This window comes from Ruditapes philippinarum, unplaced genomic scaffold (genome assembly GCF_026571515.1).
Source record: "Ruditapes philippinarum isolate M1 unplaced genomic scaffold, ASM2657151v2 ctg3162_1_1_1_1, whole genome shotgun sequence".
Lineage (NCBI taxonomy): Eukaryota > Metazoa > Mollusca > Bivalvia > Venerida > Veneridae > Ruditapes > Ruditapes philippinarum.
This window is the reverse complement of record NW_026853656.1, coordinates 22,502-47,687: the sequence shown is the minus strand read 5'-3', so window position 1 is coordinate 47,687 and position 25,186 is coordinate 22,502. Positions and strand designations below refer to the sequence as shown.

The 25,186-nt window shown below is 33.9% G+C and overlaps 1 pseudogene; it reads right to left on the bottom strand.

Annotated features, from left to right (window-relative positions):
- Positions 1 to 5,238: 5,238 nt before the first annotated feature.
- The window catches only part of LOC132737459 (kinesin-II 95 kDa subunit-like), a 41,083-nt pseudogene continuing 21,135 nt past the window's right edge, over positions 5,239 to 25,186 (bottom strand).

Genomic DNA, 25,186 nt, shown 5'->3' with positions numbered 1-25,186 from the left:
AAAGCGATCACAAAAGCTCACCCTGTCACTTTGTGACAGGTGAGCTAAAGAGAGATACAGAAAAACAACAGGTATTTTACCATAAATATAATTTAACACATACTCTTGTAAATCTTAATAACTTATGGTCCTTTTCCTCCCTTCCGTGCGCATCTCTTCCATGCAAAATATATAGAGGATATTTGTATGTTTTGCATGTAAGATTGAAATATAATTTCACTGAGTGAACACCAGATGCAATATTTTCATGAGTGGCGTAGCCACGAGTGAAAATATAATAGCTGGTGTTCACGAATGAAATATATTTCAATCTTATACGTAAAACAAATAAATTTTCTTTTTATTTCATGCTTTTTCAGTGATTTTAAGTATTTTTCACTGATTTTGCCGCGTAACGTCGCGCATTCTCCTTTGTGACGTCATCACATCATGACGTCACATCATTAATTTTTAAATATAGTTCTGTTAAATTTCTCTTATTTTGTTACATTTTTAACATGATGTATGGTGACATCGACTTTCTTTTCCTAAAGAATCACAATTTACGTAAGACGGCATTTATTTCTGCCTGTTATTCCATTTAGTAATGATTCTCTTTTCATCCACATTCGGATATAGTCCGGCTACAGTGAAAATTATATTTTATAAATTTCACTAGTGGTTTATCAAAATATAATCATCTGATATATTACAATAAAACACTGAAAAGCATGAAATAATAATTTGTATAATTAAACTATACTTAATAAATACTATTTGTTTTGATATCATTTAATTGTCCATGAAAGACAGCTCCAGCAGTTTAAGCTATGTATATTTAGTAGCCATATGTATTTTATCAATTACCTGCCAAGGGCCCCAATATAACTTTATTGTTCTTTTCTTTTTGTAACATTAATTAAGAGCTCCATCATATATTAATTTTTAATAGTTTTTGTAATAGTGTACAGTTCAGAAATTTTTTATTGTAAATAATTTATTGTTTCTTTTATTACATGTAATTAAATTTTAAAAAGTGGTCCTAAAAAGTGGCCGTGAAACGGTGAGATAACTATTTATTGTTTATTCATTTACATTTTTAATATATTTTAATACATATTTCTTAAACACTGACTGTACACTATCACATAGAGGATATTTGTTTGTTTTGCATGTAAGATTGAAATATAATTTCACTGAGTGAACACCAGATGCAATATTTTCACGAGTGGCGTATCCACAAGTGAAAATATAATAGCTGGTGTTCACGAATGAAATATATTTCAATCTTATATGTAAAACAAATAAATTTTCTTTTTATTTCATGCGTTTTAAGTGATTTTAAGTAATTTTTACTGATTTTGCCGCGTAACGTCGCGCATTCTCCTTCGTGACGTCATCACATCATGACGTCACATCAACAAGTTTGAAATATAGTTCTGTTAAATTTCTTTAATTTTGTTACATTTTTAACATAATGTATGGTGACCTCAACTTTCTTTTCCGAAAGAAGCAAAATTTACGCATGACGGCATTTATTTTTGCCTGTTATTCCATTCAGTTTTGATTTTCTTTTCATCCGCATTCAGATATAGTCCGGCTACAGTGAAAATTATATTTTATAAATTTCACTAGTGGTTTATCAGAATATAATCATCTGATATATTATAATAAAACACTGGAAAGCATGAAATAACAAGTTTTATCTGGTACATGATCAATCAAAATTGGGTTGTGGCTACATGATACCTACAATGTCTTATAAAGACTCCATTTTTCATATTTTTATCCCTTGTAAATAATAAACAGCTGGTCTGTTTGTAAATAAATAAACTTTCTTCTTATTTTTTATTCTTCTTATATAGGGTACAATCTATAACATACTACATTGTATATGTTGAAATTGAGCCCTATTTAAATAATATGGAGCAAAGGCTATATAGGGCTCAATCAAGTATGAATTTCTCTTTTATTTGTTATCAAGAGGACTTCATCACATTAAGGCTGTCTTATTCTAAATTTAAAATTCCTTAAGATTATATATATGTTGGAATATAATGCTTTTCTTTTTACTTAAAGACAACCTTAATGTTAGCAAAGAATCCATATCAGATGGTACCTATATACACTAATATTTGTATTAAGCAGTTCACACTGTGATCTATTTAATGACAAAAATGGAGCACATGTTAATTCATTGAGTAGAACAAGTATGAGCCAGCTTTTTTCTTCTTTAAAAAGCTATACTCATCACATTGTAGGTAACCAAGTAATTTATTATTAGCCATTTCAGGGTTGTAAATTTTTTATATCTCTCTATACAGTTGACTCTCGGTAACTCGAAATCCAAGGGACTGGGCATTTTACTTCGAGAGAAAAGGAATTCGAGTAACGTGGAACTACCGCTATTAAGTTGACATTCGTACATGTATATACATGTGCCTGATTGAATGCGCAAAGAAGTAAGTTTGTTATTGTTGTTAGCGGCAATGCTGCAATATTTAACCATTGAAATTACGGTAAATCACTCACAACTACAAATTATAAATTCAAAATTTAATACATGTATATCAATAGTGAAACATAAACACACAATTATATTTGATTTAATTGATCATCGGACGAAAACGAAATTAGCAACTATCGTGAACCGGAAGTACACATTAATGTATGCAATATGGGGGAACATTAATTATACAAACGTCATTTACGTTGATACCTAGGCTGTTATTTGACTAACCCCCGTCAGACTGGCACGAGTAAACTTTCTTAAAGAAATGTAATCAAATTTTAATTTAATTATCTAACTGATAAAACCATTAAATTTTAAGTCCTGAAACGGATTAAAGTCACTTTTACGACGTGTTAATAATACATGATGACCGGCAATTAAAAATTACTATGAAACGTGTAAATCACGAGTGACAACATCTCACCTTGTTTCGCCGACCTTTGATCAGTCGTCTGTTTTCACACTTCGACTAATTGAGATGAAAATATGTTGGACTTTAATTGACGGGACCAAATTTTCTTTTCGACTAAACAGGAGTCTCGGTAAGTCAAAATTTGACCTAAGCGGAGTTAAAATACAAAGATAAAGAAGGAAATTTGACGGGACTTTAGACATTATTCGACTAAGGCGGTATTTTGAGTAAAGCGATTTTGACTTATTGAGAGTCAACTGTATTCTTTTTTTATAGGTCTATAGAGAGTCTAGAATAACAATATAATTACTGAATATCATTGTTAAGATCATGTACCAAATATATCAGTACTATCCCCCTCCTTTGTTTTTATATAACAGTACAGCGGTGTCTAGTTTGGCCTTTAATAGACACCGTTGTAACTATTTTTATCCCCTGCCGATGGAATCGGGAGGGGGATATAGTTTTGGCGTTGTCCGTCCGTCCATCCGAATTTCGTTTCCGGAGTAGTTCTCTGCAACTACTGGCTGGAATTCAACGAAACCTTATGGGAATCATCAATATCAAGAGGAGATGCGCATATTGTCGGCTTGTTTTAGTCCGACCCTTAAACTCAGAGTTATGGCCCTTGATTAGTAATGTAGTATGCATATAGAGTAAAATTCGTTTCCGGAGTAGTTCTCTGCAAATACTGGCTGGAATTCAACAAAACTTTATGGGAATCATCAATATCAAATGGAGATGCGCATATCCTCGGCTTGTTCTGGTCAGACACTTTCACTCAGAGTTATGGGCCTTGATTAGTTATGTAGTATGCATATAGAATAAAAATAGTTTCCGCACTACTTCTCTGCAACTACTGGCTGGAATTTAACAAAACTTTATGGGAATCATCAAAACCATGAAGATATGCGCATATTGTCGGCTTGTTCCGGTCAGACACTTTAACTCAGAGTTATGGCCCTTGATTAGTTATGCAGGATGCATATGGATTTAAAATCTTTTCCGCGCTACTTCTCTGCAACTACCGGCTGGAATTCAATGAAACTTTATGGGAACCTTCAATTCCAAGAGGAGATGCGCATATCGTCAGCTTGTTCCGGTCAGACACTTTAACTCAGAGTTATGGCCCTTGATTAGTTATGCAATATGCATATGGAGTAAAAATCGTTTCTGGAGTAGTTCTCTGCAACTACTGGCTGGAATTTAATGAAACTTTATTGGAATCATCAATATCAAGAGGAGATGCGCATATTGTCGGCTTGTTCCAATCAGACTCTTTAACTCAGAGTTATGGCCCTTGATTAGTTATGCAGTATGCACATAGAGTAAAAATCGTTTCCGCGCTACTTCTCTGCAACTACTGGCTGGAATTCAACAAAACTTTATGGGAACCTTCAATACCAAGAGGAGATGCGCATATCGTCGGCTTGTTCCGGTCAGACATTTTAACTCAGAGTTATGGCCCTTGATTAGTTATGCAGTATCCATATAGAAAAAATATTTGTTTCCTCGCTACTTCTCCTTCTGCTTCTACTGGCTGGAATTCAATGAAACTTTATGGGATACTAAGAGGAGATGTGCTTATAGTCGCCTTGTTCCCGGTCAGATACTAATAACTCAGATTTATGGCCCTTGATTAGTTATGTAGTATGCATACATCTCATTGGCATTTCAAGATTTTACTATTTAACACAAAATTATGGCTCTGTTATTGCCCTGAATATTTATCAAGTTCAAAGAATATTACTGCTTATGCCATGATTAATATATAAATAAAGCCTTATGTCTTCAGTTGTTGTGTTAATAATAACCAGTACTCGGCTGGGGATATAAATTCAATGAATTTGCTTGTTGTCAATGGTTATGTTGATTTTCGTAAAATTATACAAATTTTCTCGTAATATATATATTTTGTACAGTGAGATTAATGTCCATAAACTATTAAAATATACAGTCTGTCATATTCAAACAACAACACCAACAGGATTTATAATTATTCTTTAATGATCAAAAACATGTTCTGTATGACGGTGTAAAAAACAAGATCTTTTTATACAATATGAATATAATGGTACAAAATGTGTATGGTATTATGCAATACAATACGATACAATATGAATATAATGGTACAAAATGTGTATGGTATTATGCGATACAATATGAATATAATGGTACAAAATGTGTATGGTATTATACAATACAATATAATTATAATGGTACAAAATGTGTATGGTATTATGCGATACAATATGAATATAATGGTACAAAATGTGTATGGTATTATGCGATACAATATGAATATAATGGTACAAAATGTGTATGGTATTATGCGATACAATATGAATATAATGGTACAAAATGTGTATGGTATTATACGATACAATATGAATATAATGGTACAAAATGTGTATGGTATTATGCGATACAATATGAATATAATGGTACAAAATGTGTATGGTATTATGCGATACAATATGAATATAATGGTACAAAATGTGTATGGTATTATACGATACAATATGAATATAATGGTACAAAATGTGTATGGTATTATGCAATACAATATGAATATAATGGTACAAAATGTGTATGGTATTATACGATACAATATGAATATAATGGTACAAAATGTGTATGGTATTATACGATACAATATGAATATAATGGTACAAAATGTGTATGATATTATGCGATACAATATGAATATAATGGTACAAAATGTGTATGATATTATGCGATACAATATGAATATAATGGTACAAAATGTGTATGGTATTATACGATAGAAGTCTTACAATGATCATTTTAAAACGGTAAATTCAGAGAGTAATTTTGAACAGGACTTTTTTGACATGTCAAATATTAATTTGCAAAATAATGAGATATTAAATCGCAGAATTTCTTCATTTGAAATTAAGAAAATGATTGATAAAAGTAACACTTCTAAAGCTGTCTCGCCGCAAGATTATATATATAATGAATATATTAAAAGTACAACAGACCTAATGATTCCTATATATTGCGATTATTTTAATAAAATATTTGATTCTGGGCTTTCCGTTGAAACGGGAAGGTGGCGTAGTTCATTTCTCCCTTATGAAAATAGGAAGTGTAATTTATGCAGTTTGAATGTAATAGGCGATGAGTTTCACTATTTGTTTACATGTCCATTTTTTATGTTGAATAGAAACGTTATTTATCAAGTTACTTCTACAGAAAACCAAATATATTTAAATTAAGGGAATTATTCACAAGTGGTCGCTTGCAAACCCTTAAAAATTTATCGTTATTTGTTCGTGATATTATAAGCCACTTTAAAGTATAAACATGTTAGGAACATTTTACTTACCACAGTAGTGTTATCCTCTAGAACTGCATCTCGCGAGATTTCAATATTCATTCATAATATTTTACTATGACACGGGAAACTTGTGCAGACGGTCGTAGGCAGACAGTAATTTGTTGGAGCGTTATATCATGTACCTTATTTACATATGATTACGTTAATTTTATTATGATGACCTGTGTTGATATATGCAACAATAAGTTATGTATTCTAGTGGTGAGAGAATAGCTGTCCCCATGTTGTTAAACAATTTAACAAAAAAAAATAAGAACCCACATTTGTATACTATTGTATTTAGTCATACTGTTCTACAGTATGTAACGTGATTCAAAAATTGAAGTATTTGTTGTTGTTGTTGTTGTAACACGTGCTCATTATAAGCTTTATAAAGTAATTGTCCAAAATGATACAAATATAAAACTTTAGAACAACTTTTTTCAAAATCATTAGATGAAATTAAACCTGTTCTCTGGTACTCCGAAATAGCACCTTATTCAGTGTACAGGTGACTTCTGTTTTTACATATATATCTTTGCTCGGAATTGTTTATTCAATGATTTTGTTTAAGATTCTTATATATTTGATGATTTTGTTTTAGATTCTTATATATTCGATGATTTTGTTTTAGATTCTTATATATTAGATGATTTTGTTTTAGATTCTTATATTTCTTTTATCCTATAAGTACGAAGCTTATCAGAGCCTCCACTTATCTGAAAGTTTAACTTTATGTCAACCTGTTCTCATCTTGACCATGAAGACTTAATGATTAATAGAAGAAGTTTTTAATCTTTTTTTTTTCTAAAGAAAAACTTTTCTTGAATTACGTGAACTATTTGTCAATGCAAGTGATATCTTTGCTTCTAACTAAATATTTCATCAAAGTCGTGAAATCAAAAATTGTTTGTTTTTTCCTATTATAGCATAAAATCGGCTATTTTCCCCTATTTTGCCCATGTTATAACGGGACCAAAACCATGTGTTAACATAGTCACGCGCTCTTGTTATAGCCCGGTTTCACCTATGCGCAATACATACAAGGCCCAGTAAACAAACAAACAAAAAATGATGATTTGGCCTGTTTGCCGAAGAGTCATGCGCTCTTGTTATATTGAAATTTATTGATTCGAGGGCCTCAGTCGCATATTCAAGTAACTATGCCGGAAAAACGGCGTATAGACATCGGTGCTAATCTTGGTTGTCGCCCTTTCTAAGAAACGGACAGTTGTCAATGTAAACAAATACAGTAGAATCTACCTGTCATTCAGTTTAACACTCCGATTAACTTACAAAACTAGATAACACAAAATTAATATGAGAAAATGTTTTTTTATATATGTTAATGTTGATAAATGCTCTTTACATTTCTTTGATAGAATAATGCTTAACTAGTGCCTGATTTTTTTATAAACTTGTTTGCTTGAAAAAAAAACCGATTCTGATGTCACTGATCTTTTTTCTACCGTCAATCTGAAATCATGCTAAGAATTTCTGAGGGTCATGTTTTGTCTTGGGTAGAGGGTAGAGTAATGTAACGGTTTTTTTTCTTGAGATAATAAATCTCCAAAGGCCAAGCTTTGTTAAATTAATTAAAATTCAAAATTTCGTTCGGTTCCGAGAATTTTCCAAGTTGTTGGCCCCGGAAAAATGAAACGCATACGTAAAACATAGAATTGGATAAATACCGTCCAAGCACAAGACTTTAATGTATTTGTGTTTTGTATAAACTATACATCACGAATCTGTTTGAAAAGTTTATGCTATAATAGCGTCAACGCACGTTTATTTCGTGTTATAAAGTCTGCAGAGTCCCTCGGAACTGTTGGAGCCCTCGCCCTACCGGGCTCGGGCACCAACCGTTCCTCGGGACTCTGCAGACGTTATAACACGGAAAAACGTGCGTTAACCCTATATTAGATGTGATAAATGCCTCACAGCATTTGGGTTCGTGAAACCTCTTTTACAATTTAAAAAATAGGGACAGGACAAGTGCCGTTTCTAAAAAAAATATTGCCTCATTTACTACATCCCAAACTGTGATTTTATTGCTCAACAAAATCACTGTTTAGAGTTCGGATGCGAGGAATTATATCACGAGGGCGTAGCACAAGTGATTTAATATTGCGCATCCGAACGACAAACAGATTTGGATTTTAACACAACATCAACACATAAATGCTGCTGTTTCTGACAATTAAGCTAAATTGAGCCTTATTTGTTTCCGTACTTAGTTTCAATGCATAATAATACGCTCTTTCAGTTCTTCTGTGTTCAATACTGTGGGGTCCTACATATTACCGGATAAAATATGATGTTTTTATCTGTAACTTTTATTTAAAATAATTTTCGGGTTCTTTATACACATAACCATTACTTTATCAAACCTTTGTCCGTAGAAATGTGTCTTTAAAGGAGAAAAAAAGACGTGTAGACAACTTAATTTACCAGACATTGTGTTTCAAAATTTTTTAAGTCGTGAATTGAAATTAATCTTTAAATAATCAGCAAGGAAACTACGACTTTTGACAGGAATAGCTTCTGTTTGATAAACTGATTGTCCGGTAAATATATAGGATCCCAACAGGGAAAATTGCGGGTCGTGTTAATAAATGTAATAATGTACAATAAATGTGAAAGTGCGTTAATGTCGCAAGATCATTTCATCTGTGCATGAAATTTTACAATGATCGTACCAAAATTGACTGTATATAAGGCCAATTATACATGCACACCTAAAATGTTTATTAAGTGAAGTACTTGACTGAGACTGCAAGTTTACGCAACCAAAAATCTACCAGTTATTGTCTAACATTAAACAGGTGATTCTAAGATAAATATATATATATCTAGAAACTACAATGTCTTTATAACTAAGATATAACATTAAACGAATCTTTTTACATGTTCTAGATAACTGTTGGTGCCACATACAATGTGCAGTGGGGGAGTCAGCGTCGGGTGGACGAGGCGGTTGTAATTGAGAGTGGTTCCGAGAAAGACATGAAAGTCTCTCATAGACAGAAGCAAATCATGCCAACTTCAAATCAGAATAAGGTAATTTGGTTTCAAAACCCATGTCTTTTGCACTTTTCCTGCATTTCCGGCACTTTAAGCTTGTCATTGAAATAGGCTAACGACTTGTTCGTGGAAGGTTCAGGAAAAATCTTCTTTGGCACATCTTCAGTTGCCGCACCTTTCATTAACACACAAACGGGAGCTACCTTGAATACATGATCTATGTATCTATTGCAAAGTTCAACTGTAAGATGAGTTCCCCAATACTGCAATAAAACCTCTTGAAGTTGGTTCAATGTTGTACAGTTCTGTTTATAAACATATTGTTTCATTTTGGCCCAAACCATCCCAATAGGGTTCAAGTCCGGGGACTCTGCAATGATAAAAAGCTGAAGTTTAAAAGCTGTTACATTTGTTACATCTTGAGATCAGTGATTATTACGGTAAAATATTTTGAATTGATTTACGCTATAAGTATAGTGAAACTCTTTGGTACACGTTTTCTATATTATCGTGAACAACGTACGCACAGTACGGTACGGCACTGACAGTTACTACGGTAGTGATCATCGTCGACTACAACAATTATAAAAACAAAATGTCATATCTTGGCACAGTTAAGCAGAGATGTTGTTTAAAAGAATTCTATTGCTCGGCTACCTGTAATTAAATTTTCTACTTTTTTAAAGTCTTAAAACCGACTCTTAACCCAGGATAAATGGGACACTGTAGTTAATTTATTAAACGTGTTAAAGATGCATGTCAAGGAAATTTAACATTGAGGAAAATATAATAAGTTTTTATGAAAAATAGCATGAATGTAGAGGTATTTCAGTCAATACATGTGTTTGGTCTTTTCCGTATAAATATTATACAAGTGCATTTTCCTTTTTTCAGACGATCATTAAGCCAAAGCAGCCAGCAGTAGTAGTTGCTAGAGGCCGGGGTCAGACCCGGACGCAAGACCCACAACCAGTTCAAAGTGAACAGCCTGCAGCAGCAGATAACATAGGGTCTGTAGAGGAACAACAACAGCCGCCTGAAGAGGTATTGTACAATTTTATGAGTGGAGCACCACATTAAATACAGTATCCCGGACAAGGCGTTTGAATGATTAAATGCTTGGGTGCCTGTTTGTGCCTGAAACAATATACCGAGGGGCACCTGAGGTCTTCCTCCACCAGTAAAGCTGAGTCCCGCCCCCTAAAAAACAAAAGAGATTTTCCAAATAATGAAAACTTAATTATACTGGTACCAGTTCACGTATGATACTTACTTTTTATTAGCAAGAGGTTTCAAAGTCCATGTATCTTCATCTTCGTCATAGATGGCACGATTCTGAAGTTTGGTTTTCTCCTCCGATGGAATGAAATTGTCGATGATCTACATTCTGAAAATATTTAATAAAATGAATAATAAAAATGGAAATGAAATAAACTGTGTACCTAATCTGTTATAAAATCACTTATATGTAAGATAGCTAGTCACTACATGTCATAAATGTATTGAATAAACAAGAGGGCCATGATGGCCCTGAGGTCGCTCACCTGTATATAGCCCCCCCCCCCCCCCCCCCCAATTTTTACCCAAGGGCTTTTTTTTGTTTATTTGAACAGACTTGGTAGACACCCATAAGAAGATGTTTCATGCTAAACATCTAAGTTCTAGCTCATTGGGTTTTTTAAAAGAAGATTTTTAAGTTTTTTATATACACATATAGTTAAAAACAATGACACCACTGGGGCAGGGCCAGTTTTGACCCCAGGGCTTTAATTTGAACATACTTGGTAGACACCCATTAGAACATGTTTCATGCTTAATATCTAAACTCTAGCTATTTGGGTTCTTTAAAAGAAGATTTTTTAAGTTTTTACTATATGCATATAGGGAAAATCAATGACCCCCTGGGGCGGGGCCAATTTTGACCCCAGGGCTTTTATTTGAACAAACTTGGTAGACATTCACTAGAAGATGTTTCATGCCAAATATCTAAGCTCTAGCTCTTACAGTTCTTTAAAAGAAGATTTTTTAAGTTTTTACTATATGCATATAGGGAAAATCAATGACCCCCTGGGGCGGGGCCAATTTTGACCCCGGGGCTTTTATTTGAACAAACTTGGTAGACACTAACTAGAAGATGTTTCATGCCAAATATCTTAGCTCTAGCTCTGTGGGTTTTTTAGAAGAAGATATTTAAAGTTTTTTCTTTTGGTTGCCATGGCAACCAGAGTTCTGCATGGAATTAAATTCTTTGACCAATTTTCAAAGGTGACCACAAAAGGAACATTCCTGTGAAGTTTGGATGAAATTGGCTTAGTGGTTTATGAGGAGATGTCATTTAAAAGTTTACGGACAGACGCCGGACGGACGGACGCCAGACGGAAAGCGATCACAAAAGCTCACCCTGTCACTTTGTGACAGGTGAGCTAAAAATCAGCAACCTGTCCGGTTCAGTAAGGCTCGTATTTATGCTTACTTGAGCTTTAGTTCTCGTGTAAGTTTATTCTGGGTCTGTGGCGTTCTTTAACATGTTCTTCCTGAAGATCCTGGATTTCTTGCTTCGAAGCTTGTAACTTTGCGAACAACTGAAAACATTGATTCATAGAAAATTACACTATGTTTCAAAACAGACAAATTCTAGTCCAGTACAAAAAAATTCTATATCAACAGATGACTTATGAATACAAACAACCCAAATTATAAAACAGCGATTTTTTCCCTATATAAGTGGTACCGAATAACAGACCCATTCACAATCACAAACTGACCTTCACAATTTTCAGACTGGGTCCGAAGGAGCCGTTCACAATTCTGATGAAATTTCACAATTCTGATTAATTAAGCCTTTAATAACGTCTTATTTCCTCTCTTCTCATAATGATGCTAAAATTTTGCCTGTTGTGCTTTGTTTATCTTAAAATGCGTTTAGCCAACCATGATTTTCGGTGCATTCTCCCTTTAAATTTTCGTACTGTTTAAATACGAAACTTCTAGGGACGAATCAATAAAGCGTCTGGTAATTTCTGTAAACATCATTCAAAATGTCTCATAACAGTAAATATTACATTAAAAAAATTATATGTTCTTACGGCTTAATAAGATATTAACAATCTTAATTAAAAAATTCACAAATTATTAAGAAACTAGAAATGTGTCCATAGGACACTGATGCCCCCACACGCCACTGTTCTGTCAATCTTATGACTCTAGGTCAAATATTTTTTGGACTACATGTGCCACAAGTTGAAACTAAAAATCAACAAAGAGCCATAATTCTGTTAAATTTGTTCGCAGCAAAAATTCTTTCCTTTACTACCATCTACACATTAAGGTTGTTAAACCCTGGAAGTTTAAGCAAAATCTGCCATCCGGTTTAAGAGGAGTTGCGTTCACAAAATTTCTACATAGTAATTAATGAAAAAATCAACAAAGGGCCATAATTCTGTTAAATTTGGTTGCAGCAAAAATTCCTTCCTTTACTACCATCAACACATTAAGGTTGTTCATCCCTGGAAGTTTAAGCAAAATCTGCCATCCGGTTTAAGAGGAGTTGCATTCACAAAATTTCTACATAGTATATAGTGAAAAAATCAACAAAGGGCCATAATTCTTTTAAATTTGGTCGCAGCAAAAATTCCTTCCTTTACTACCATCTACACATTAAGGTTGTTAATCCCTGGAAGTTTAAGCAAAATCTGCCATCCGGTTTAAGAGGAGTTGCATTCACAAAATTTCTACATAGTATATAGTGAAAAAATCAACAAAGGGCCATAATTCTATTAAATTTTGTCGCAGCAAAAATTCCTTTCTTTACTGCCATCTACACATTAAGGTTGTTCATCCCTGTAAGTTTAAGCAAAATCTGCCATCCGGTTTAAGAGGAGTTGCGTTCACAAAATTTCTACATAGTAGCTAGTGAAAAAATCAACAAAGGGCCATAATTCTGTTAAATTTGGTCGCAGCAAAAATTCCTTCCTTTACTACCATCTACACATTAAGGTTGTTCATCCCTGTAAGTTTAAGCAAAATCTGACATCCGGTTTAAGATAAGTTGCGTTCACAAGATTTCGGGACGTACGGACGGACTGACGGACGGACGGACAAGTGCAACGCTATATGCTCCCACATTGTGGGGGCATAACAACGTTTTTTTTTCACAATTTTTATGGTACCGGACCCATTCACAATTCAGGGGAAAAAATCGCTGTAAAAGATATACATAATTGAAAATAACTTTAGAACAAATCATTTATTGTAACCAAATATCGGCACTAAACCAATTTACTCGACAACTTTGTTAAAGTGAATTAGATGTTTTATAGTAAGCTTTAGCAAAATTTAAGATTTTCGTCAAATAACCAAATCTTACATATATTACAAATTTGCAACACAAAGCTCAGGTAGATCTAGGTGCCCACTCTATGGTAACACATTTTAGTAAGTAAGGTAGGTGTGCACTCTAGACTCACATATTCTACTAAGTGAGGTAGGTGGCCACTCTATTGTTACACATTCTACTATGTGAGTTAGGTGTGCACTCTATTAGTTAGGTAGATGCCAACTCTAGACTAGCACTAGGGGAAGGTGCCCACTCTTGTATAACACATTCTAGTAAGTGAGATAGGTGAGCACTCTTGCGTTACACTTTCCAGTAACTGAGGTACAGGCTTGTGTAGTATATTCAGAAAAGTGAAGTAGGTGGACACCCTTGTGTAACATATTTATAAAGTGGAATAGGTGCCCACTCTTGTGTTACGCATTCTAGAAAGTGAGGTAGATACACAATCATGTAACGCATTTTCTTACCTTCTTCATTTTTTTGTTTTCATCTCCACTTCTTGTTGTAGAGACACATATGTTTCCTGTAACTCTACAGCAGATTCCTCTTTCTCCTCCAACTTTCTCTGTATATCCCTCTCTACTTGCTATAATAAATATCAACAATTACTGTGTAAGTAAATAGAAAACAGTAAACTTCCCCCTCCCACCTGCTACAGAATCTACCCATGTGAGCAATGCAAAATTTAAATTTTTTATAAAACAAGAAGTAGAATTATCAATTGATGCCACTTTTATCAAAATCAATTATTCCATCTATGTCTTATCATGAACTTATCAATTCAGTGTCTTTGAACTGTACCAGAATGACCTTAAGGCTTAAATTATTGAACAAGGCAAATAAAATCTGGCTTCTTATTCAACAAGTTCAATAAATTTAGTATTGAATCTACCCAAAAACAATATTCTTTATATTATATATCAAAAAATAGAACTGTTTTCAGACTTTAAGTGTCATTTTCCATTAAATTTCATTGATGCGTCTATATAATAACACTTACATTAGTTCACTTTAATGTAATGTTTGCATATACATGTAATGCAAACATAAATGTTACTACACTAACATAATATCCTTTTTATTAAATGGGTTGTTTACACACCTTTATTGTGGTTTATGTGATAGCTTTATATAGTTTAAATGACAATTTATAAAGTGTATGTTATGATTCATAATAAAATACGAACCATTTGTTGGGCAATCTCCTTTCTTCTCTGTTCTAACGCCTTCTGTTGTTTGTTAGTATGATCCATTATGTTACCCATCAATAACTTACTCTCCATAGCCTAACAATATAAATGATAGTTAAAGTGGCATTATTCTCAAAAGCCAGACCTCATAGCTCAATCCATTAGAGCACCAAACTTTTAATCTCGACATTGTTGGGTCGATTCTCAGACGGGCCAGTTAAAATTACAAATCAGTCTTTCCAACAAGACTTTAAATCAAGGTCCCATGTATGAGTGCTTAAACACTTGGCACACTAAAGAACCAAGAGAAGCTTCTGGAATTCAGGCATTCTTCTTTATCTCTATCTTGCACTATCCTCCAAAATATTAAATAACTAATAATCTTCTGGAGGACTCACCCATATGTGCAACCGGTGGAGGGTATAAATAAACACAAATACACACTCACAGTATTCTCATCTTTGTTGTTGTCAAGTTGAGCTAAATTAGTATTATACTTTAAAAGATTGTGATTGACAAATAATTGATAAGGAAACTTGTTTAGATTATACAAATTTATTTTTTGTTTGATTGTTTTGGAAGCTACAAGCTTATTGAATAAGCTTTGGACTTCCTTTATCAACTTGGGGGGTATCAAGATGAAAATTTAAAGCTAGTAAGTCTAGCCAACAGTATAGAGTCTGGTCAGGCCGCAGGAAAGTGCAGGCTGGCATGGCACTTTACTGGCAAGCAAATGCTAATCACCTTCAGTTCCAGTACAACCTTTTATAATCTATTTTTTTTAATCTGCAGTATTAAATGTCTGACGAAAACTACATGATAATTATCAGTTACTTTAAATCTTAGACTCTTAAGAACACGGTTAAAGTACAACTATTTACAATCTATTTTTTGATTCTACAGAGTGTTAAATGTCTGATTAATACTACATGATATTTTAACACTCACCTTAATTTTAGACTCTAACTGGTCCCTATTCTCTTTCTCTTTCTTCATCCTTCCCTCTTTCTCTTGTATCTCATTCAAGATTCTGTCTTTTTCCTGTGAACAGAATAAAAACCTTAATAAATACAATATAAAATAAAAAACTTTTATATAAACTTCTTTATCAGCTGTGTGTCTTTAATTAACAAGATAACAAAAATAAAACATTTTTGAAAAATAGAAAAATTAGCATTTCTGAGGCATAATGGGCCTATAAGATCATAAAATTAATAAACTTCCCATAATAACAGGAATACTCCAATAACCCTACCATGCATTATTTTCAGGCTCATCAGTGGATACATGTGCAAGACAACCATCATTCTACAAGACATGTAGAAAACCACAATCATTCCAGAAGACATGTAGATGAATGAATTCACTTACTGTTTGAATCATGCTTTTGTTATTTAATATAGCCTCTTTTTCTTGTTCTAGTTTGGCTTGTTGTTCCTGCATGTATGCCTCAGCGTCTGCTTCATTACTTTCCTCTTCTTCATCATCATCACCTTCAGAATCACTGATTATCTCCCCTGTTTAAACCAAAAACAAAATTTATAAATCATTTATTATCCCCCCTGTTAAAACCAAAAACAAAATTCATAAATCACTGATTATCTCCCCTATTAATACCAAAACAAAATTTATAAATCATTGATTATCTCCCCTGTTGAAACCAAAAACAAAATTCTAAATCATTGATTATCTCCCCTGTTGATACGAAATAGAAAATTGGTTAATCAAAACAGTGATAAATTATGACGCAATTGCTTGAAATATACAAAACACAAATGCTTGCAATTTACATCTGACCCAGTCTCATTCAATTAGCATTTTAACCATTTTTGATCTCATAAAATAGATGTCAATAGATAGTGAAAAGAAATTAGAGCAAATACCTTAAATAGAAACAACTTTCAAAATATCATTCTTTTTACAGTTGAAGGAATCTTCTTTAACCTGAATTTCTTACATGGACTTTGTCAGTTTTCACTTTTTGAACTTTCTATTATCAATTTTAGGAGTATTAGGGAAAAAAAACTTTTGTATAGTTAGGTGTCTGTTAAGAGCCTGGTCAGATTGTACAGATTCACAGGCTGGCCTGGCTTTATACTTGTGACCAAAAAAAAGAAGAGAAAAACGGAATCCCTAAAGAACATCCAATTGAAAAATATTGCAGACTCATTTTGATTGAGTCTGTTCGTCAATGGCACTGAAAAGTGCAAATTACTGTACAAGCCCTTTATCAGGCTAATCACTTTTGACTCCAGTAGGGTTTGCCTGTTTGATTTGGTTTTATGTCACTGTTACGTCAGTAGGTCATATGGTGACATTCCAGTTTTTACTGGTGGAGGAAAACATAAAGTGCCCATCAAGTCATCATTTCAGGCATAAACGGACACCTGAGTAGAACCACTGAAGTTCTAGCTGGATAGCTTCCTCACATGATAGAATCCAAAGTCCCTGTCAGTATTCAAACCCACAGAGATAATCCAAAGTACCTGTCGGTATTCAAACCCACAGAGATAATCCAAAGTACCTGTCAGGATTTGAACTGACAGCGAAAATCCAAAGTTCCTGTCAGGATTCAAACCCACAGAGATAATCCAAAGTCCCTGAGATTTGAACCCACAGCGATACTCAAGGAGGTTAAAAGTTAATATCTTACCATTCTCATTCCTTCTAGCATGCTTCCTTCTCTTCTTTTCCTTTGGACCTCCCTTCCCTGCTAGGTTTGCTTTCAGTCTTAAAAATAAATATTTTACTGAATTAAGGTATTCTTACCGCAAATGCTTTCCCTCCAAAAAAACATCAGCCAATATTGTAATAAATTTTCATTTCCAGAAAATAATTTTCACAATCTTCAATTAACAATAGTTTTTAATCGTTTATAACCGGAATTTAGTACACAGCAATAAGGCTCCCACGTTTACAATTTTTTGTAAACGTTTACACGATTGCTAATAACCGAAACGATACCGTTTAAACGGTGGTACCTCTATGTACTATGCACACCATGTATTTGAGTAGCCAAATGATGTCTTTCTTTCTATTTTTTACACATGTACAAATAAAGAATGTTCAGGGCTAATCACGATTGAGTCAGCACACACTTTCTGCATTGTAACCCCATTTTTTACCAAAAATGTATTATGTCACGAGCAATTTTGCACCGTAATGCTGTGTGGAGGGTTGTAAACACATATTTTCCGTTTGTTTACTTTGGAATAAACAACTAGAATTGATAAAATCCATGATTACAGGCAATGATTAAGAAATTTTGTAAGACAATATGGTCATTTCGATTAAACGGTAAACAATATCGTAAACGTTTATGAATGAAAATCGAAACGAATCCGTTTAAACGTGTAATCGTGGGGGCCTTACATAGCAATAAAGGAGGAGTGATTATAAGTAATCTAATGCCAAAAATTTTGAAAAAATTATGTTCCAGAAATATCCTATTTGCTATGATATTGTCAAATTTTTTGACAGGAAAGCATTTACAGTAACAGTGTTACATTTTATAGAATTGCATGTTACTATTTTTAGAATTGCGTATTTCTATTTTTAGAATTGCGTGTTTCTATTTTTAGAATTGCGGGTTACTATTTATAGAATTTATTTATAGAATTACGTGTTTCTATTTTTAGAAATTGCGTGTTATCTTTTATAGAATTGCGTGTTTCTATTTATAGCATTGCGTGTTACTATTTTTAGAATTGCTTGTTTCTTTTTTTAGAAGTGTGTGTTACTATTTATAGAATTGCGTGTTTCTATTTTTATAATTGCGTGTTTCTATTTATAGAATTGCTTGTTTCTATTGATAGAATTGCGTGTTACTTATTTTAGAATTGCGTGTTACTATTTATAGAAATTGCGTGTTACTTTTTATGCCCCCGCCATGTAATGGCCGGGGCATATAGTGTTACCCTGTTCCGTCATTCCGTCCTTCCATCCTTCCGTCCTTCCATCCTTCCGTCATTCTGTCATTTTGTCATCATCAGTTTCTGTTCATTATCTTAAGAACGCTTGCACACATTCAATTCAAATTTAACATATTGATATGTCATGAGAAAATACAGGCCAAGTTCGAATTTGGTCATGGTTCGATGATTTTTGGCAGAGTTATGCCCCTTTTACTTTGAAAATAATATGAAATTTCAGTTTCCGTTCATTATCTCCCCAATGGTACAACACATTCAACTCAAACTTGACATATGGATATGTCATGGGAAAATACAGGTCAAGTTCGAATTTGGTCATGGTTCGATGATTTTTGGCAGAGTTATGCCCCTTTTACTTTGAAAATAATATGAAATTTTCTGTTTCCGTTCATTATCTCCCCAACGGTACAACACATTCAACTCAAACTTGACATATGGATATGTCGTGAGAAAATACAGGTCAAGTTCGAATTTGGTCTTGGTTCGATGATTTTTGGCAGAGTTATGCCCCTTTCACTTTGAAAGTAATATGAAATTTTCAGTTTCCGTTTATTATCTCCCCAATGGTACAACACATTCAACTCAAATTTGACATATGGATATGTTTTTTGGAATGCCCAGGCCAAGTTCGAGTTTGGTCATGGTTCAATGATTTTTGGCAGAGTAATGCCCCTTTCACTTTGAAAATAATATGAAATTTACAGTTTCTGTTTATTATCTACCCAACAGTGTTACATATGCAACTTAAATTTGACATATGGATATGTCTAAGGAATGGGCAGGTCAAGTTGGAATTTGGTCATGGTTTGATGATTTTTTGGCAGAGTTATGTCCCTTTCACTTTGAAAATAATATAGATACATCTTAGGAATAAGCAGTTTAAGTTTGAATTTGGTTGTAGTTCAATGATTTAAGACAAACTTATCTTTCCTGAATGTTGGAAAAATTTTGAACTTTCACTTTCAGCACTCTTGCCATTATTTTGGCTACAAATATGCAATATGCTATTTTAAAAGGTTAAGACTGAATAATTTCAGTGCCTTGAACATTGTATGAAAATGGTTTGTGTTAACATTGAAAAGTTTTAAGGGCTTTGAACTTAAAATGAAAAAAATAATTAAAGCACCATCTGAAATTTTGGCTGCATGCGGGGGCATCCGTGGCATGATGACACATTTCTAGTTTTAGAAATTGTGTGTTTCTATTTTTAGAATTGCGTGTTTCTATTTTTAGAATTGCGTGTTACTTATTTTAGAATTGCGTGTTACTATTTATAGAATTGCGTGTTACTATTTTTAGAATTGCGTGTTTCTATTTATAGAATTGCGTGTTTCTATTCATATATATATATTATATGTTATTTTGGTTTTGGAGTGATATATGTGGATATATTACCTGGCAAAATTATATATCATGCCGAACAAGATTTTAAAATAAATCATTGCTGTTGCAATTGTAACGTCGAAATAAGATTCCCTTTATGGTTCCCCTTCACCACAACATGACGTCACATAAATACATGACCTATTTGCTTTCGTACCTAACGAATGTAAACAAGAGAAAAAGGGTAGTCTGTCGAAGACACTTTTTTGTTATTAATATCAAGCATTGACGAGGCTATTTTTGTTTTCAATACTGATGAGAATATTCATTATTACTTTCTTTTGGTAAATATTTTTCATTTGACATTTAAAATGTGCTTGTATATCGGAATTTACACCGCGTAAAATCAAACCGTACGGGCATCGCCACAACGCATGTTGTTTACAACGTGGGGTACCAAACAGGTATATTTAGTGTGTATATTACCCGTCTGGCTCGGTAATATCAATTTCTTTCGAGGAATCAATATCCAATCAAAAAGGTGGAAAAAATCTGGAAGGGTAATAAATATATATATTGTTAATCGTTTATAACCGGAATTTAGTACATAGCAATAAAGGAGGAGTGATTATAAATAATCTAATGCCAAAAATTTTGAAAAAATAATGTTCCAGAAATAACCGATTTGCTATGATATTGTCAAATTTTTTGACAGGAAAGCATTTACAGTAACACTACCTTAACAATACTATTCAAAACATTCAACTTTTCAATACATAATGAATTCATATATCATTATTTTTTCACACAGTAACTTTCAGTAAGATTGTGCCCTTCCTGATCCCTAAAATATATGAGTGTTAAGATTTTTATTTTCACAATTAAAAATTTCTACTTACCTGAATGTTATTGACACTGCTATTTAGTGTAGTTTATACAAATTTATTTTTATGTGATTGTGTTGGAAGCTATAAACTTTGTGTTGGAAGCTATAAACTTATTGAAACACTCTTGAATCCATTCCTTTAACCAACCAGTACTAAGCAATGAATGTAAAGTTTCTAGCTCAAGGAAACAATGTCCTGCCCCTGATTGGGTTTAAACCCACACAGTCAGCAATCCGTTAGGTTGCTTAGTCCGACGCGTTAAACACACTGCCACTGCTATATAATTTTTATAGAAATACTTACCTGGCTTATTTCTTCTTGGAATTCTCTCAATAATGCATCTCTAGGATCTTCATTAATCTTTAGGTTTTTATTCTTGATTATTCTTGGGGCTCTATTTGCATATCTATAACAAAGAAGTTCATTATTAAATTATCATGTTACCTCAGCCCTCTGATAACCATTACTCTGTATAATGGATTTTTCCTGTTACAGTCAAACGTGTATTAAGCGAACGCGCAAGAGAAACACCCAAAACACCTGGCGCACGAATGGACACTTATTGGGTACCTTGAACACACGAATGGACACTTGTTGGGTAATTCTATTCAATCGGTCAGTATTGTTGGGTACTTTTGTTGTCTTATTGGGTACTTTTAAACAAAAGAAATACCCAATAAATGCCCATTCGTAGGAATGTCCGTCCGTCCATCCGTCGTCGTCCGTAAACTTTTGCTTCAAATGACATCTCCTCATAAACCACTAAGCCAATTTCATCCAAACTTCACAGGAATGTTCCTTTAGGGGTCACCTTTAAAAAATTGTTAAAGAAATTTAATTCTATGCAGAACTCTGGTTGCCATGGCAAACGGAAAGAAAAAAAACTTTAAAATTTATCTTCTTTTAAAGAACCCAAAGAGCTAGAGCTAAGATATTTGGCATGAAAACATCTTCTAATGAGTGTCTACCAAGTTTTGTTCAAAATAAAAGCCCTGGGGTCAAAATGGCCCGCCGGGGGGTCATTGATTTTCCCTATATGCATATAGTAAAAAAAAACTTAAAAAATCTTCTTTTAAAGAACTCAAACAGCTAGAGCTAAGATATTTAGCATCAAACACATGTTCTAATAGGGTGTCTACCAAGTTTGTTCAAATAAAAGCCCTGGGGTCAAAATTGGTCCCGCCCCGGGGGTCATTGATTTTCCTTATATGTGTATAGCAAAAACTTAAAAAATCTTCTTTGAAAAAAACCCAATAGCTAGAGTTTTGATATTAAGCACGAAACATCTACTAGTAAGTGTCTACAAAGTTTGTTCAAATAAAAGATCTGGGGTCAAAATTGGCCCCGCCCCGGGGGTCATTGTTTTTAACTATATGTGTATAGCAAAAACTTAAAATCTTCTTTGAAAAAACCCAAATAGCTAGAGTTTAGATATTAAGCATGAAACATCTTCTAGTAAGTGTCTACAAAGTTTGTTCAAATAAAAGCCCTGGGGTCAAAACTGGCCCCGCCCCAGGGGTGTCATTGTTTTTAACTATATGTGTATAGTAAAAACTTAAAAAAATCTTCTTTTAAAAAGCCCAATGAGCTAGAGCTTAGATGTTTAGCATGAAACATCTTCTTATGGGAGAGTGGGGGCTATATACAGGTGAGCGACCTCAGGGCCATCATGGCCCTCTTGTTTTAATTTACGTGCACAATTTTACAACATAATAATATCGGAACATATCCTCTATATACAGTGAAAAAAATCAATAAAATATGTTTAACAAGAGCCGGTTGAACCAGGTGATGCTCCCCGAATAGGTTTTGGACACAGGAAGGTATACCTCTTGTTGTGTCAGAGTTATGTCACAGACAAAGTTCAAAGTGTAAAAACAACCCAAATATTGTGATCATTTTTGTGAAATAGTTGTAAAATCCGATTTCAAATAACAAAGTTATGCGCCTGACATTATTTTGCTGCAAGGTCATGCTGTGACCTTGACCTTTCAACATAGTGACCTAAATGTTGCATGCGACACGTCGATTCAATATGGTGATCATCTCTGTGAAATAGTTGTTAAATCCGACTTCCAGTAACAAAGTTATGGGCCGGACACCCGATTTTGCTGCAAGGTCATACCGTGACCTTGACCTTCAAAGGTAGCGACCCAAAATGTTGCGCGCGACACAATGTCTCATTGTGGTGATCCATTTCTGTGAAATAGTTGTAAAATCCGACTTCAAATAATGAAGTTATGTGCCGGACACAATTTTGCTTCAAAGGTTCATGCTGTGACCTTGACCTTCAAGGTAGGGCGAGCCAAATGTTGCGCATGACACCGCCATTTTAATATGGTCATCATTTCTGTGAAATAGTTTAAAAATCTGACTTCAAATAAGAAAGTTATGGGCCGGACACGATTTTGCTGCAAGGTCATGCTGTGACCCTTGACCTTCAAGGAAGCGACCCACATGTTGCACGCGAACACATTTCTCAATATGGTGATCATTTCTGTGGAATATTTTTTTAAATCCGACTTCAAAATAACAAAGTTATGGACCGGACACGATTTTGCTGCAAGGTCATGCTGTGTGACCTTGACCTTCAAGGTAGCGACCCAAAATGTTGCGCGCGACATGTCGTCTCAATATGGTGATCATTTCTGTGAAATATTTCTAAAATCCAACTTCAAATAATGAAGTTATGGACCGGACACGATTTTGCTGCAAGGTCATGCTGTGACCTTGACCTTCAAGGTAGCAACCCAAATGTTGCGCGCGACACGTCGTCTCAATATGGTGATCATTTCTGTGAAATAATTTTAAAATCCGACTTCAAATAACAAAGTTATGGGCCGGACACGAATTCGGGACGTACGTACGAACTGACGGACGGACAGCCATCCGGCCGAAATGGAATAAGGGGCCATTTCTTTTGTTATTTTCTATTGATTAATAGAGGGCCAATGGCCCCTTACTCTATTGTTACGGAATGAACTCTATTGTTCTCTTTTGTTCTGTTTACAGTTAGATGGCCCCCTATCCTTATTCGGTAGTGCGGACGGACAGATGGACGGACGGACAACCCGACGACTATATGCTCCCCGAAAATTTTTTGGGGAGCATAAAAATAACGAGTCTGTGAAAATATCAAATGACAAGGGGTACGCGACCCGGCGCACGCTATAAGCACAATAGATGACGTTTATGACGTCGTAAAATTAAAATATTAAAATGTATCAAGCGTCATCCCTGAAAGAATTCTCCCTAGTGTTCTAGGTGTGTAAATCATGTAACTTTGACCAGACCTCATATGTGGAGATGAAGCGAGAAAGAAAACGATCACATTCTTGTTCCACTAGCCGGCAACTTTCCGCTTTTTCTCGTATTCTTGTATGTTATAGTAATCAATATAGATTAAACAGGCATGAACTTATGATGTTAATGAAAAATAGATTAATTGAATTATTTTACACATCAACCCTTCTTAAAAATATATGATAATGTAAGTAAAATAACAATAGTTATCAACTGAAAAGTATATTTTCCTTCTAGGAACAGCGTATCATTTTTAAAAGAAAATCGGGGAAAATATTATGATAACCGTTAATCATTATAACATTAATTTATTGATAACACATAATCTAGTTTAATGAAATAGAATTTTGTTTGAAACAAATAATTTAGGCAGAACTGAATCAATAGACCCAATGCAGAAATCAGACATGCCGGGCAGTTCGTGGACTGTTAACCATCGATCATTTTGTAGCGCTTTTTCATTTGACGTCACTAACGTCCTGTCAATTTCCCGCTATCATTCTCATCCTTTCCTGTTTGTGATTTCGTATGTACAGTTTTTGAGTTGTTTGCGCAAGCTGAGAACGAGTATCCTGATAGCTGATTAATTGTACTGTGTTAATTTTTTTGTTTTCATATGTATCTGAAGAAGTATCGCCAATTTGTTGGCAAAGTTTAACGATCACACATTTTTAGTTTTTTTTAACGAACGTCAAATTTTTACATTTAACGATATGACCACTGCTGTTGAAAACTTGATTATTTAGCCATTTCATGTCTGAATGACGTCAAATTTTGGCATAATGTCACTTAAATATAATAAATTGTGTAAGTGGAATAAATGGGGGAAAAAAGATAATAAATTATGAATAAAATAGAGATTCAACTAAGCTTCAATAACCCTTTTATGTGCTGCACAAGGTGCGTGTTACCGTGGTTATTCAATAACACAGGGAACACGCGTTA